Here is a 17,504-nt window from a genome sequence, read left to right as displayed (position 1 = left end):
AGTAGCAGTAGCGTAAAAAGAGGGGTTGGTGGGTGGTGGGACACAATGCAGATAGCCCGGTTAGCCAATGTGCGGGAGCACTGGTTGGTCGGGCCAATTGAGGTAGTATGTACATGAATGTATAGTTAAAGTGACTATGCATATAAGATAAACAGAGAGTAGCAGCAGCGTAAAAGAGGGGTTGGGGGGTACAAAATGCAAATAGTCCGGATAACCATTTGGTTACCTGTTCAGGAGCTTGGCTTGGGGGTAAAAACTGTTGAGAAGCGTTTTTGTCCTAGACTTGGCAGTCCGGTACCGCTTGCCATGCGGTAGTAGAGAGAACAGTCTATGACTGGGGTGGCTGGGGTCTTTGACAATTTTTAGGGCCTTCCTCTGACACCGCCTGGTGTAGAGGTCCTGGATGGCAGGCAGCTTTGCCCCAGTGATGTACTGGGCCGCACGCACTACCCTCTGTAGTGCCTTGCGGTCAGAGGCCGAGCAATTGCCGTACCAGGCAGTGATGCAACTGGTCAGGGTACTCTCGATGTTGCAGCTGTAGAACCTTTTGAGGATCTCAGGACCCATGCCAAGTCTTTTTAGTTTCCTGAGGGGGAATAGGCTTTGTCGTGCCCTCTTCACGACTGTCTTGGTGTGTTTGCACCATTCTAGTTTGTTGTTGATGTGGACACCAAGGAATTTGAAGCTCTCAACCTGCTCCACTACAGCCCCGTCGATGAGAATGGGGACGTCCTCTGTGCTCCTTTTCCTGTAGTCCACAATCATCTCCTTAGTCTTGGTTACGTTGAGGGATAGGTTGTTATTCTGGCACCACCCGGCCAGGTCTTTGACCTCCTCCCTATAAGCTGTCTCGTCGTTTTCGGTGATCAGGCTTACCGCTGTTGTGTCGTCTGCAAACTTAATGATGGTGTTGGAGTCATGCCTGGCCATGCAGTCGTGGGTGAACAGGGAGTACAGGAGGGGACTGAGTACGCACCCCTGGGGAGCTCCAGTGTTGAGGATCAGCGTGGCAGATGTGTTGCTACCTACCCTCACCACCTGGGGGCGGCCCGTCAGGAAGTCCAGGATCCAGTTGCAGAGGGAGGGGTTTAGTCCCAGGTTTCTTAGCTTAGTGATGAGCTTTGAGGGTACTATGGTGTTGAACGCTGAGCTGTAGTCAATGAATAACATTCTCACATAAGTTTTTATTTTGTCCAGGTGGGAAAGGACAGTGTGGAGTGCAATAGAGATTGCATCATCTGTGGATCTGTTTGGGCGGTATGCAAATTGAAGTGGGTCTAGGATTTCTGGAATAATGGTGTTGATGTGAGCCATTACCAGCCTTTCAAAGCACTTCATGGCTACGGATGTGAGTGCTACGGGTCTGTAGTCATTTAGGCAGGTTGCCTTTGTGTTCTTGGGCACAGGGACTATGGTAGTCTGCTTGAAACATGTTGGTACGTTATTACAGACTAAATCAGGGACATGTTGAAAATGTTAGTGAAGACACCTGTCAGTTGGTCAGCACATGCCCGGAGCACACATCCTGGTAATTCGTCTGGCCCCGCAGCCTTGTGTATGTTGACCTGTTTAAAGGTCTTACTCACGTCGGCTACGGAGAGCGTGATCACACAGTCGTCCGGAACAGCTGATGCTCTCATCCATGCCTCAGTGTTGCTTGCCTCGAAGCGAGCATAGAAGTGATTTAGCTCGTCTGGTAGGCTCGTGTCACTGGGCAGCTAGCGGCTGTGCTTCCCTCTGTAGTCTGTAATAGTTTGCGAGCCCTGCCACATCCGACGAGCGTCGGAGCCGGTGTAGTATGATTCAATCTTAGCCCTGTATTGACGCTTTGCCTGTTTGATGGTTCGTCGCAGGGCATAGCGGGATTTCTTGTAAGCTTCCGGGTTAGAGTGCCGCACCTTGAAAGCGGTAGCTCTACCCTTTAGCTCACTGCGAATGTTGCCTGTAATCCATGGCTTCTGGTTGGGGTATGTACGTACAGTCACTGTGGGGAAGACGTCCTCAATGCACTTGTTGATAAAGCCAGTGACTGATGTGGTGTATTCCTCAATGTCATCGGAAGAATCCTGGAACATGTTCCAGTCTGTGATAGCAAAACAGTCCTGTAGTTTAGCATCTGCTTCATCTGACCACTTTTTTATAGACCGAGTCACTGGTGCTTCCTGTTTAATATTTGCTTGTAAGCAGGAATCAGGAGGATAGAGTTGTGGTCGGATTTACCAAATGAAAGGCGAGGGAGAGCTTTGTACGCGTCTCTGTGTGTGGAGTACAGGTGATCTAGAATTTTTTTCCCTCTGGTTGCACATTTAACATGTTGATAGAGATTTGGTAGAACTGATTTAAGTTTCCCTGCATTAAAGTGTCCGGCCACATGGAGCACCGCCTCTGGGTGAGTGGTTTCCTGTTTGCTTATTTCCTTATACAGCTGACTGAGTGCGGTCTTAGTGCCAGCATCTGTTTGTGGTGGTAAATAAACAGCCACGAAAAGTATAGCTGAGTACTCTCTAGGCAAGTAGTGTGGCCTGCAATTTATCACAATATACTCTACTTCAGGCGAGCAAAATCTAGAGACTTCCTTAGATTTCGTGCACCAGCTGTTGTTTACAAATATGCCCCCCCCCCCCCCCCCTCGTCTTACCGGAGTGTGCTGTTCTATCCTGCCGGTGCAGTGTATATCCCGCTAGCTGAAAATCCATGTCGTCATTCAGCCACGATTCCGTGAAACATAGGATATTACAGTTTTTGATGTCCCGTTGGTAGGATATTCGTGATCGTACCTCGTCTAGTTTATTGTCCAATGATTGCACATTGGCGAGTAATATTGACGGTAACGGCAGCTTTCCTACTCACCTTCTGCGGGTCCGGACGAGGCATCCGGCTCTTCGTCCTCTGTGTCGCTTCCTTTTGCGAATAATTGGGATGTCTGCCCTGTGGGGTGTTTGGAGAATATCGTGTGAGTCCTGCTTGTTGTTGAAAAAATCTTTCTCTAATCCGAGGTGAGTGATCGCTGTCCTGATATCCAGAAGCTCTTTTCTGCCGTAAGATATGGTTGCAGAAACATTATGTACAAAATAATTTACAAATATCGCGAAAAAAAACATTTCATAGCACAATTGGTTAGGAGACCGTAAAACGACGGCCATCTCCGGCGCCATCTTTTTCTATTGTTTTGTCTCTGTGAAGTCTTAAATTTTTTTTGATATTTCGATTTTTTGTATTTTTATAAAGTGTATACAGGTTCATATCAGCGGCCCAAATCAGCATTGGCAGTAGTTGAGTACTTGGTTACCGTTCAGGCAATAGGTCAATAGTACATTTTATTAAATAAATTACAGTTAAATATAATTATTTTGGAGCACTTCCCTCTTTAAAGTCTCATCTCTCCAGGAAATTGTTACACATATTTAGAAACAGACTTTTGGATCATATTACTCTTTTTGTCACGTCCCTTGTTGCGTACTATAAAATATTTAAAAAGTAATTAAGCCCCACTCAGTGATTATCACATAAATCAGAGAGGATCATGGGGAAATGACTCATTGTGTAAATTCAGCCCTTCGCATGACTACCAGTATGATATAGTCCCAGTAGATTCTATCTTGGCTGATTCGTGGGTCACTTGCAACTGACAATCACTGATATCAAGAAGATTATTTTCAGATATCATCATAACCTCTCTTGCAATGGATGATTTCCTTAATGTAATGCATTTCATTTGAATCACACAGAGATCAGTCCTGAACCAAAGGCTTTACCCATCAGGCGATTTTGTTGTTGCCTTGGTCAATCATTAGTCCACATGTCTATTTTACCTAGCTATATCAGTAACTAATTAGGAAGTCCTGAGTTGTGCATCCCAGGTATAACACTTTTTAATCTTTGAAAAGGGGTTGTCCTATGTAGCCTGCCTTCCGTCAGCTGAGTGTGTCCGGTATTGTTTCTGACATTAACTCCCATTCAGATTCAGATTCAGAAAACTTTAATGTCCTCAGAGAGGACATTCATCTTGCTACTGTCATAAAACATATCACATACAAAAAAAATAAAAAATAGCAAAGGATATTTACAAGCAAATAGGCAGGATAAGAGCAGTTTCATTGTGCAAGTGCTAAATGCAATTAGTCCAACATTTTGTTAAGTTGCAGAACTGCATTTTGAATACTTGTCCCTATTTTTTTTTACCTTAGGTAGTCTGTACCTGTGGCCAGAGGGAAGGAGCTGGGATTCAGGGTGGAGTGGATGGGAAGAGTCAACCGTTATTTTATTTGCTTTATGGAGGGCTCTGCCCAGGTAGAGAGCTGACAGTTCTTGATGTTGCTGCCCATGTAAAATATGTAGCCATTAGCTCTCACTGCTTCTCATGTGATTCTATTCACTGTCCTCCATGTTATTGCCTGCAATCACGTTCTACACTGCACAAACTCAAGTACAATACTGATGTGAATGTGTTTGATTCACCCTGCAGTGGTTCACATTGAGTGGACTCACAAATGCAAACTTCTCTGTACACGTAGACAGACACTGCCGGGCACGCACAGTTTTCATCAGAAGAGTGAGAAGAAAACACAGAGAGACGCAGATAAAAAAAGTGTCTTTGCCTCTAATATGAGGCGTTGTGATTTCAGGTAATCTAATAAAGGTTTAGCGTGAAGATAGAGAGGCTGGTGAGTCATAGGTCAGCGGTGGAAGGAAGGTGAGAACATCCGAAAGCCTAAAGGGTTTAGGGAGATAATGAGGGCCCCGTGCAGCTCCCAAGTGCCCAACATTAAGAGTTATTACTTCCTCCCATATTGAGGCTCCAAGCACCTTGTTTCATGTGCAGCCTCACAACACGACAGCTCTCTCCCACAGTTACACTGTGGTAAGTAGCTACATACACAAACAAACACAAGGTGTGAACCAAAACCCGTTTCCTGAGGTCATTATTTTAGGGTGAGTTTTGGTACGCGCAGTGGAAGCATGTCACCTCACTCACTGTTTGTGAACATGCATGCATGTATGGAATTTCTGAATACATTAAAATGGCCCTGAACAAATGTAAATGAGAATACCATAGGAAATAATGTATGTCATCGGTGTACATCCTTATCCTTGGATGAATCTCCATCATGTTTGGATCAATGAAGTTGTTTTGCAGAAGAAATCAAAACATTGAGTGACCCTCACCAATGGAGGCTCCTCAGAGGAAGAAGGGAGGACCATCCTCCTCAGTGAATTTCATAAAAATAAAATAGTAAAACATTAAAAAGGTTATCTATTTCAGATAAAAGTATACTACATCCAGTGCATTTGGAAACAACTCAGACCCCTTGACTTTTCCACATTTTGTTACGTTACAGCCTTATGCTAAAATTGATTACATTTGTTTTTTTCCCTCGTCAATTTACACTCAATACCCCATAATGACAAAGCAAAAACAGGTTTTTCGAATTTGTATTACTAATAAAAAACTGAAATATGACATTTACATAAGTATTCAGACCCTTTACTCAGTACTTTGTTGAAGCACCTTTGGCAGTGATTACAGCTTTGAGTCTTCTTGGATATAACGCTGAAAGGTTAGCACACCTGTGCAGGCAATCTTCAATCTGTTTTACCTAATTTCTACCAGCATGTCACGTGCAACCAGAGGGAAAAAAACTCTAAACCACCTTTACTCAACACACAGAGACGCGTACAAAGCTCTCCCTCGCCCTCCATTTGGAAAATCTGACCAGAATTCTATCCTCCTGATTCCTGCTTCCAAGCAAAAACTAAAGCAGGAAGAACCAGTGACTCGCTCAATACGGAAGTGGTCAGATGACGCGGATGCTACGCTACAGGACTGTTTTGCTAGCACAGACTGGAATATGTTCCGGGATTCATCCAATGGCATTGAGGAGTATACCACCTCACTCACCGGCTTTATCAATAAGTGCATTGACGACATCCCCCCCATAGTGACCGTATGTACAGTACATACCCCAACCAGAAGCCAAGCTAAAGGCTAGAGCTGCCGCTTTCAAGGAGCGGGACACTAATCCAGAAGCTCATAAGAAATCCCGCTGTGCCTTCAGATGAACAATCAAACAGGCAAACCATCAATACAGGACTAAGATTGAATCCTACTACACCGGTTCTGACGCTTGTCGGATGTGGCAGGGCTTGCAAACTATTACGGACTACAAAGGGAAACCTAGCCACGAGCTGCTCAGTGACACGAGCCTGCCAGACGGGTTAAATGCCTTTTATGCTCGCTTTGAGGCAAGCAACACTGAAGCATGCATGAGAGCACCAGCTGTTCCGGACGACTGTGTGATCACGCTCTCCACAGCTGATGTGAGTAAGACCTTTAAACAGGTCAACATTCACAAGGCCAGACGGATTACCAGGACGTGTACTGCGAGCATGCGCTGACCAACTGGCAAGTGTCTTCACTGACATTTTCAACTTCTCCCTGACCGAGTCTGTAATACCTACATGTTTCAAGCAGACCACCATAGTCCCTGTGCCTAAGGAAGCAAAGGTAACTTGCACTCACGTCTGTAGCCATGAAGTGCTTTGAAAGGCTGGTCATGGCTCACATCAACACCATCAACCAGTTTCATTTAAGGACCAAAAAATGGACAGCTGTGGCATATAGATTGCAAAATATTTGGGAAGAGATTTTCGATGTACCGATTCCAAGGCACATGGTTTATGCACTGATATGCAAAACATTGCTGGATTCAAAACGTGTATTTTTTTAAATTTAAATTGTTATACAAAATTCTTGCAAACAATATATATGGGGGATACAACCTTCCCAGCTTTACAGATGTTACTGCGAAGAGACAGTCATTAGATCATTTATTTTGGTACTGTAAATATGTAGCTTGATTTTGGTCACAGGTCCAGGAATGGCTGAAGAATTGCAACATTTAACTGGAGCTATCTCTGCAGATAGCAATACTGGGTGATTTGAAAAGTCACAGTCAATCGGTCAATAATATAATAATACTTTTAGCTATTTTTTAAAACATTTTAATTACAATCTGTAGAAATTATGAGAATAGAAAGGTTCAGAACTTTCGTGAAGCATCACAGCAAAGTTGAAAAATATATTGCAAATAGAAATCCAATACGGATGGTGTTAAGAGATAGATGGGAGGGGTTGAGTAGAGCTGAAGGGTGGGACTAATAACAACAAAGATAACAAATGTAAAATATACTGTGTCTGTAAAATGTACATAGGTTCCGAACTTTTGTGAAACAGCACAGTTAAAAATATATGGCAAATAGAAATCAAACTGAAGAAGAGACTTGCTTGGGCCAAGAAACATGAGCAATGGACATTAGAACGGTGGAAAACTGTCCTTTGGTCTGATGAGTCCAAATCTGAGATTTTTGGTTCCATCCGCCGTGTCTTTGTGAGACGCAGAGTAGGTGAACGGATGATCTCCACATGTGTGATTCCCACCATGAAGCATGGAGGAGGAGGTGTGATGGTGCTTTGCTGGTGACACTGTCTGTGATTTATTTACAATTCAAGGCCCACTTAACCAGCATGGCTACCACAGCATTCTGCAGCAATAAGACATCCCATCTGGTTTGCACTTAGTTTGCGCTCATTTGTTTTTCAACAGGACAATTACCCAACACACCTCCAGGCTGTGTAAGGGCTATTTGACCAAGAAGGAGAGTGATGGAGTGTTGCATCAGATGACCTGGCCTCCATAATCACCCGACCTCAACCCAATTGAGATGGTTTGGGATGAGTTGGACTCCAGAGTAAAGGAAAAGCAGCCAACAAGTGCTCAGCAAATGTGGGAAAACCTTCAAGAGTGTTGGAAAAGCATTCCAGGTGATGGTTGCTGATAATGGACCTCTGTACGCCTATATAGATATTCCATTAGAAATCGGCCACTTCCAGCTACAATAGTCATTTACAACATTAACAATGTCTACACTGTATTTCTGATCAATTAGATGTTATTTTATTGGACAAAAAAAATGCTTTTCTTTCAAAAACAAGGACATTTCTAAATGACCCCAAACTTTTGAACGGTAGTTTATATATAAATATTTTTACAAAAAAATATATTTGGGGGATAGGAAATGATGCAGACAATTACAATGATGGAAGCTACAATCTATCTGCAATACTAAAGCTGATCTACCCCCTACATTGAACAAAAATTATACAAATAAACACCATCATCCCGGGAAACCCTAGACCCACTCCAATTCGCATACCGTCCCAACAGGTCCACAGAAGACGCAATCTCAATCGCTCTCCACACTGGCCTTTCCCACCTGGACAAAAGGAACACCTATGTGAGAATGCTATTCATTGACTACAGCTCAGTGTTCAACACCATAGTGCCCACAAAGCTCATCACTAAGAGAAGGACCCTGGGACTAAACACCTCCCTCTGCAACTGGATCCTTGACTTTCTGACGGGCCACCCCCAGGTGGTAAGGGTAGGCAACAACACATCTGTCACACTGATCCTCAACACGGAGGCCCCTCAGGGGTGCATGCTTAATCCCCTCCTGTGCTCGCTGTTCACCCAAGACTATGTGGCCAAGCACGACTCCAAGACCATCATTAAGTTTGCTGACGACACAACGATGAGACAGCCTATAGGGAGGAGGTCAGAGACATGGCAGTGTGGTGCCAGGACAACAACCTCTCCCTCAATGTGAGACAAAGGAGATGATCGTAGACGACAGGAAAAAGAGGGCTGAACATGCCCCCATTCACATCGACAGGGCTGTAGTGGAGCAGGTCGAGAGTTTCAAGTTTCTTGGTGTCCACATCAACAACAAACTATCATGGTCCAAACACACCAAGAACATCGTGAAGAGGGCACGACAATGCCTTTCCCCCCTCAGGAGACTGAAAAGATTTAGCATGTGTCCCCAGATCCTCAAAAAGTTCTACAGCTGCACCATCGAGAGCATCCTGACTGGTTGCATCACTGGCTGGTATGGCAACTGCTCGGCCTCCGACCGCAAGGCACTACAGTGGGTAGTGCGTACGACCCAGTACATCACCGGGGTCAAGCTTCCTGGACCTCTATACCAGAGGAAAGCCCTAAAAATTGTCAAAGACTCCAGCCACTCTTGTCATAGTCTGTTCTCTCTGCTACCGCATGGCAAGCGGTACCGGAGCGCCAAATCTAGGTCCAAGATGTTTCTAAATAGCTCCTACCCTCAAGCCATAAGACTCCTGAACATCTAATCAAATGCCCCCCCCCCCCCCCCCTTTTACGCTGCTGCTACTCTCTGTTATTATCTATGCATAGTTACTTTAATAACTCTACCTACTGTACATGTCCATATTACCTCAATTACCTCAACTAACCGGTGCCCCCGCACATTGACTCTGTACTGGCACCCCATGTATATAGCCTCGCTATTGTTATTTTACTGCTGCTCTTTAATTATTTGTTACTTTTATTTATGACCTTATTTAGGTATTCTTCTTAAAACTGCATTGTTGGTTAAGGGCTTGTAAGTAAGCATTTCACTGTCAGGTCTACACCTGTTCTATTCGGCGCATGTGACAAATAACATTTGATTTGATGTATATAAAGTGTAATATTGAAATGCAAACTCAAAATTGTATACATTTTAACTCTATATCTGACATGTTACAGGTGTTTTATTTTTTTAAGACCATAACCATGTGTGTGACGTGTATATTTTTGTTTCGAAGTAGATTTGTTTTAGACTACCAAGAAATACTCTGTGTGACCCTGATTTAGCCCACTGCAGTAAAAGTTTAGCCCCGGTGACACTCGACTCAGGAAGGGTTAAGAGATAACTCGAGGAGGGCCGACTTAAGAAACGGTGGGATACGAGGCTGAGGAAGTCCTAAAATACTGTTTTAGTTACTACTGATTCTGTTGTTCTTCCTTGTGAACGTTGTTTTTCCTTGTGAAGGTTATCATCGGTTTCAGATGTTTTCTTTTTTTCCCAACCACATAGTCATAAAATGTGTGTTCTACATACAGTCCAACAATTGGATGGACAAGAACCTCAGGGCAAGCTCAACACATCCATTGAGGTGAAATTAAGGTTTATGGTGTATTGGAAAATGACCTTCAAAGTCTCTGTCTACTGGTGTGCAGAAGAACACATTGTGCAGAGGTTAGCACAGCAGGTGACTGACCCAGCATAATGTAAGTGACAGACCACCTACTGTACAGTACATGTGTGGAAACACAGAGGGCCATTAAAGAAGCTTACACAGTGGCACAAACACTGCTCAACTAAGACCAAGGAACATGTTATGTTATGTTAGGGTTGAGGTTGAGGTTAGGGTTGTTGTTGAGTTTAGGATTAGAGTTGAACCAGGATGTGGACCTGTAACTAGGGTTAGGGTTGAAGATAGGGTTGTTGTTGAGGCTACAGTTAGGGTTTAATTGGGATGTGGACATTAAGCTAGAGTTAGGGTTCGCGCTAGTTCATTTGTCATGAATCTTACAACATATTTTTAAATAGCTAATAAAAAAGTGTTGATTAAGAGTTATTAAATAATCACTATGAAATGTCTATTCAAGGCTAGCTTTAAATGCCATACATGGTAATTGAAAACTGTTTCTTTATGGTAATTATACTCTGAAATTATAATTTTTTGGCAACACTTTTTTAATGACGGAAAAATTATTAATCTAGTTAGAAGATACCTTTGGACCACGCAGATCCCCTGTGTCCATGAATCAGAGGATGAGTCATCTTCATTTATAAAATGCTCTGCTACAGCATGAGGAAATGTGGTCTGTGAAATGAATTTAAATCTCATACTTATTATACCAAAACCATAGCCTTGGGATGCACTCAGGGTGAAGTCTACATCTGCCACGGTGATTCAAAAAGGGACAGAAACAAACTCATATTGAGGAACAACACAATGCGTAAAAATAATCAGGAAATAATACATGATTCAAGGCGAGTTCTAACATGCAATATTAGATTATCCCGGCTGTTGCCAGTCTAAGAATAGCAGCTACTGTATAGGATACTGTATATACTGAATAGCAGCTACTGTATATGAAAGGGGTTCACCTAGGGGTCATGATAGGGGCTGTATCAAATGTTTGATGTATTATAATAATTGATTATGCTTATGTTGTATTAATAGAAGGGGAGGGGTTATAAGACCCCACCCTCCTTACATTTATAGGGTCCTAGACTACAGATTAACAATATATATACATTATAAGGTTTAATATTGTTCCACAGTACTTTTCTAGGCTCTCTGCCTCTTATGAAGAAACTGTCTGAGAAATGTGAAGACAGAACTCTGCAGGGGAGTGTAAGAGATAAGAGATTAGTCAGACATTCCACTATAAATCAACTTGGACATTTACTACTAAGCTTTTAGATAGCTATATAAACAAGAGTTTTAGTGTTGAGTAGGCATGGTTTTGGTCTCATAAGTATAAGATAATGACGTAGGCAGTGACATCACTAGGGTTTAATAAAATAACTTGGGACCTTTTCTTTGATGCAGAACTTACTCGGAAACATGTTCCTGTTGTCAACTTCTGTCTGCAATTGCATTAATAAAGGTTTTTGAATGATTTCATTAAAGATATTGTCATAATGCTAATTTCACCAATGAGCCAATGATTGACAAGGAACAAGGAAACGAACCCCAACATATACATTACATAGAGAGATTCTAAATAGTATCACTTGATTTCTTAACCATTAACAAAACATTTATATCACACCATTTGTGGCAGCTGCAGGTGAAAGCATACACTGTAGATTGTCATATTTCTCATTAATACTGGAATGCTCTCCAGTTTGTACCTAATGACCTAATGATACTGTATTGGTAGACTATTTGGAGTGAGTTATGTATTCTATTTCTAGATTAGAGACATTGTTGTGTCTCACTTCAGACAATTTTGACGCATGGCTTTCACAACATGCTTAGTAAATACTAGTGTGTATACATTGCTAGAGATTAAAATAAAGTTAAAGAACAAGCTCAGGCACATGTAATGAATTGTTAGCTTTAGCTAACTTATTAGTTCTACACTTGTTCAACTAAAAATACACATAAAAAAACTGTTACATCATTTCAACACTCATTATCATATTGCTAATAAGCTGCTCTAACAATGCATTAATTCATGTAAAAAAAAGCAATAAAAAGTGTAAAGCTGCTCTGCATTCAATATAAGTCTTGTTAGTTCCAGGATGACGCCTTCCCAGGTCCCAGAGGCAGGGTGAGCTGCTGCATTTCTCTATTTATTTTCTGAATGAAAAGCTAAAAATACACATCGTATTTTATGAATGAAAGGCTAAAAATACAGCTCACATTCATCCATTCCCTGCTGCCTCCTTCCTCTCTCTCTCTCTCTCTCTCTCTCTCTCTCTCTCTCTCTCTCTCTCTCTCTCTCTCTCTCTCTCTCTCTCTCTCTCTCTCTCTCTCTCTCTCTCTCTCTCTCTCTCTCTCTCTCTCTCTCTCTCTCTCTCTCTCTCTCTCTCTCTCCTCTGATATCACTGGAGCTCTAAGATCCAATGGATGACACTCTGCAGCTCACCCCCAGACATATTCATTTCCTGGGCTGAGACTCCAAATGTACGTATACATTAACACCTGATCTATAAAGACCCAGCCACCAGTACTAGTCCTCAGGGCCTGCAGGGAATGAGAAACTTGTGAGTTTCCATTGCTGTGTCTGTAGTTTAAGCACATGCCCATATTCTTAATAATAGCTGCATGCCCTGCTTCTCACATTCATCTTTGTGATTGGGCAGAGACGCTCAGTTAGCACAAATTATTGTAATTTCCCTCCTTGTGCAACCCATTAAATGGCCTTTTACTTTCCTGCCTCCTGTAACTACTACAGAAGAGAGTTTCTGTGGATGACAACAAGGACCAGACTAAATACTGGAATAGCTATTGGGGATTGTATGGCCTGCATTGTCAATATCATGAAAATTGATAGAACTATCTTGTATTGCTTTTTACTACATGATACCATCCCAGACTGATTTTTTTTCTTCTTCAACTGTACTGCACACCATAGTGGTTTATTCTTTATTCTTTATTTGGTAGACAGTTGTTGTAGGGGTTAATAGCCCTAATTTAACTCTCTTCCTACTATCCAATATGTCATGCAAGTGACACATTCCTATCAGGGTTAGGGTCAATTCCATTTCCATTCCAGTCAATTCAGAAAGTAAACCAAATTCCAATTCCAGATCCAAATTTTCCTAATTGAAAAGCATTGAAGAGAATTTGAATTTCAGTATACTTCCTGAACTGACTGGAATTGAAATGGAATTGACCCTAACCCGGTGGTTCCTACATCATACTTCCGTGTTCATGTCCCTGGTCTTTTGAATGGGCTTCAAGATTATATCATCATGAAAACGTGGTCATACACTGAGTATACCAAACATTAGGAACACCTTCCTAATACTGAGTTGCCCCCACCCCCACCCCCTTTTCCCCCCAGAACAGCCTCAATTCGTCAGGGAATGGACTATACAAGGTGTCGAAAGCATTCCACAGGGATGCTGGCCCATGTTGACTCCAATGCATCCCACAGTTGTGTCAAGTTGGCTGGATGTCCTTTGGGTGGTGGACCATTCTTGATATGCACGGAAAACTGTTGAGCGTTACAAAGCCAGCAGCATTGCAGTTCTTGACACAAGCCGGTGCATCTGGCACCTACTACCATACCTCGTTCATAGGCACTTACATTTTTTGTCTTGACCATTCACCGTCTGAATGGCACACACACAATCCATGTCTCTCTCAAGGCTTAAAGATCCTTATTTAACCTGTCTCCTCCCCTTCATTTACACTGATTGAGGTGGATTTAAGTGACATCAATAAGGGATCATAGCTTTCACCTGGATTCACCTGGTCAGTCTATGTTATGGAAAGAGCAGATGTCCTTAATGTTTTGTATACTCAGTGTATAAGATATACAGTATATAAAATTATATTCATGTTTGTGGATGAATTTACTTCTGCTAAATGCCATTTATTACATTTTTGTCCTGAAGAACATTCAAAAAGCCTACAAACATTATTTTTTTTACTGCAAGACTACTTGCCACATCACTTGCATGGCGTATTGTCTCTTAAGATCAATATACTAAATTCAATGTAAATTCATTCAATTACCTTTAAATCAAGTTGGTACACACTGCACAACTGCACATATCACAAACATAACTTTGGTTACATTTTTTTCATCTTAATTAAGAGAAAATATATGAACTCAATCTCGTTTAATTTTCCAACCTCTCTCATTACTTGTGTGTGAAAACATGGAGCCTAAAGGTTCTGTTCCTGTAATTAAGTTGCCATTAGCAATACAAAACGAGACATCATTCCAAAGGCCTGATGCATGGAAATATTGTTGGCGGGAGAATGTAAAAAAAGGAAAATATTTATGTGCTCAGGCTTGCATTAAAAAAAATTTTTTAAATGAAAATCCCTCTCCTCTGTGTTAGCTCTCAGTGTGGGTGACACACTCCAATGCTGGCATAACATACTTCCCTTGACCAAGTTGATCTGAGGGTATTTACATAAGACTCATTCAGAAATATATTTCTCAGTCCTGAAAAATGTAAACTGCCATTAGCTGGCCTTGGCTTGCTGTACACAACTCAGGATGCCTTGCCAGATCCCACTACATAGCATGACAAGTTTCAATATTTACATTCCTCATTGTCATAAAAAAATGCCCCAGACTCAACAAAATGGAGAGGACATTCTGCTATGTTCTTAAAAAGGAAACTGTACTTTCCAGGCAGTCATCTTCTGAATGTGGAGAATGTTATGATGTCACCTTGAGGAGTCCAAGGAACCCAGGAATGATCCATCTCTGTCTTGTAACCACTTCAATATCTTTGTTCAGTGCTGTATGCCTTATTAATTCTGAGAATACTTGTCTCAATTCTTTTAATTGTCTTCTGAGGTAATCTCCTGAGATAAATTGACCAGACACTTCGTGAGGTTTAGGTTTAGTATGTGAACCCTAATGGTAAAAATAAATCAAACATGTTTATTGTGTTTTTCCATTAATTCCAAACGCATTAGGCTGAGGTATATTTTCACACATATATAAGCAAAGATGATCTGTTGTATATACTGAAGTGCTTTTTGACTGACATTTGGCTTGCAAAATTAGGACGTTCCCAGAAACAGAATATCACAAGGGACAGACTATTTACAACTGGGACTGTCCCCTAAAATCAGGACAGCCTGATCAGCCTATTTTCATGGCGTAGTTGGCAGTTCTACAGAAATAATCTGTTATTGGTCCATAAACACCACCACGCTCTAAACATGGAATCCATGGTGGGGTTAAACTACAAAAGTGATGATAGATCAACATTTCTTTATGATATAAATACATGTACAGTGCCTTCAGAAAGTATTCATACCCCTTTAATTATTCCACATTTTGTTGTGTTAAAGCCTGAATTCAAAATTGATTAAATAAAAAAATGTCAACACACAATACTGACAAAGTGAATGACAAAGTGAAAACACGATTTTAGAAATTTGTGCAAATGTTTGGAAAATGAAATACAGAATTATCTAATTTACATAAGTATTCACACTCCTGAGTCAGTACATGTTAGAATCACCTTTGGCAGTGATTAAAGCTTTGAGTCTTTTTAGCTAAGCCTCTAAGAGCTTTGCACACCTGGATTGGAAAATATTTACCCATTACTCTTTTCAAAATTCTTCAAACACTGTCAAATTGGTTGTTGATCATTGCTAGACAGCCATTTTCAAGTCTTGCCATAGATTTTCAAGTAGATTTAACTCAAAGCTGTAACTCGGTCAATCAGGAACATTCACTGTCTTCTTGGTAAACAACTCCAGAGTAGATTTAGCCTTGTGTTTTAGGTTATTGTACTGAGGAAAGGTGAAATAATCTCCCAGTGTGTGGTGGAAAGCAGACGGAACCAGGTTTTCCTCCAGGATTTTGTCTGTACTTAGTTCCATTCCGTTTCTTTTTTATCCTGAAAAACTCCCCAGTCCTTAACAATTACAAGCATACCCATAACATGATGCGGTCACCACTATGCTTGAAAATATGGAGAGTGGTACTCAGTAATGTGTTGTTTTGGATTTGGCTCAAAAATAACACTTTGTTTTCAGGACAAAAAGGGATTTGTTTTTCCACATGTTTTGCAGTTCCACTTTAGTGCCTTGTTGCAAACAGGATGTATGTTTTGGAATATTTTTTTTTCTGTAAAGGCTTCCTTCTTTTTACTCTGTCAATTGGGATAGTATTGTGGAGTAACTACAATGTAGTTGATCCATCCTCAGTTTTCTCCTATCATAGCCATTAAACTCTAACTGTTTTAAAGTCACCATTCGCCTCATGGTGAAATCCCTGAGAGGGTTTGTTCCTCTCCTGCAACTGAGTTAGGAAGGATGCCTGTATCTTTGTAGTGACTGAGTGCATTGATACACCATCCAAAGTGTAATTAGTAACTTCACCATGCTCAAAGAGATATTCAATGTATTTTTATTTGAGGTAGTCGTTCATAAATCACGTTAACCACTATTAATGCACACAGAGTGAGTCCATGCAACTTATTATGTAACTTGCTATGCACATTTTTACTCCTTAACTTATTTAAGCTTGTCATAACAAAGGGGTTGAATACTTATTGACTAAAGACCATTCAGCTTTTCTTTTTTAATTAATTTGAAAACAAATTGAAAAACATAATTACGCTTTGACATTATGGGGTATTGTGTATAGGCCAGTGACACAAAAATCTAAATGTATTCCATTTTAAATTCAGGCTGTAACACAACAAAATGTGGAAAAAGTCAAGGGGTGTGAATACTTTCTGAAGGCACTCTTCTTCTGCTGGCTATATTACCTGCACTCTAATATTGCCTGACCCCAAAATCTGTCATGTTTGTACTGTATTTGAGTACTTGCATGGGTCTGCATGCACACACACAGAGGGTATAACAATGGAAATCCTCTGAAGCAGTTATGTGTTTCACAGCAGATGGATAGCTTGGCATGGATAGCATAGCATTACAAAACCATAGAGTTTGAGGTAGTTTCTGCCAACCATAGACTGATGGGAAACTGGAGCAGGAGGCATCAGGAACATGGGGGGGCCTTACAGTGCAGATTTTGAAGTCAGCCAACGGAGAAAAAGTAAAAAATTAGAGGCCTGTCTTAGGTTTGTAATAAGTCCAAGGCCTCCTGCTCAGGATGTTCACATAGCTTCTGCAAGCTGTAGGGATTCTGGAACCACTTCGCTAGTTGGCCCTTTCAAAACTTCATACACTTTTTTGCTGATCTTTCCTGTCTTTAACAACTACGCTGTTGTGCTTCCACAGAGGTTTCAAAAGCCCTTTGAGTGTGCTCTCTGACAGACCTTATAGCTTACCAAACACCTACAGTCATAATGATTTGAGTTATCGGTCACAGGGATTCCATTGGTATTTCATAGGTGGTGGATTTCCATAAGCATATTAAGAGCATCTGTTCAATCCCCACTATGATGTGCCT

This window comes from Salvelinus alpinus, chromosome 5 (assembly GCF_045679555.1).
Source record: "Salvelinus alpinus chromosome 5, SLU_Salpinus.1, whole genome shotgun sequence".
Taxonomy (NCBI): Eukaryota; Metazoa; Chordata; class Actinopteri; order Salmoniformes; family Salmonidae; genus Salvelinus; species Salvelinus alpinus.
Note: the sequence above shows the minus strand (reverse complement) of the source record.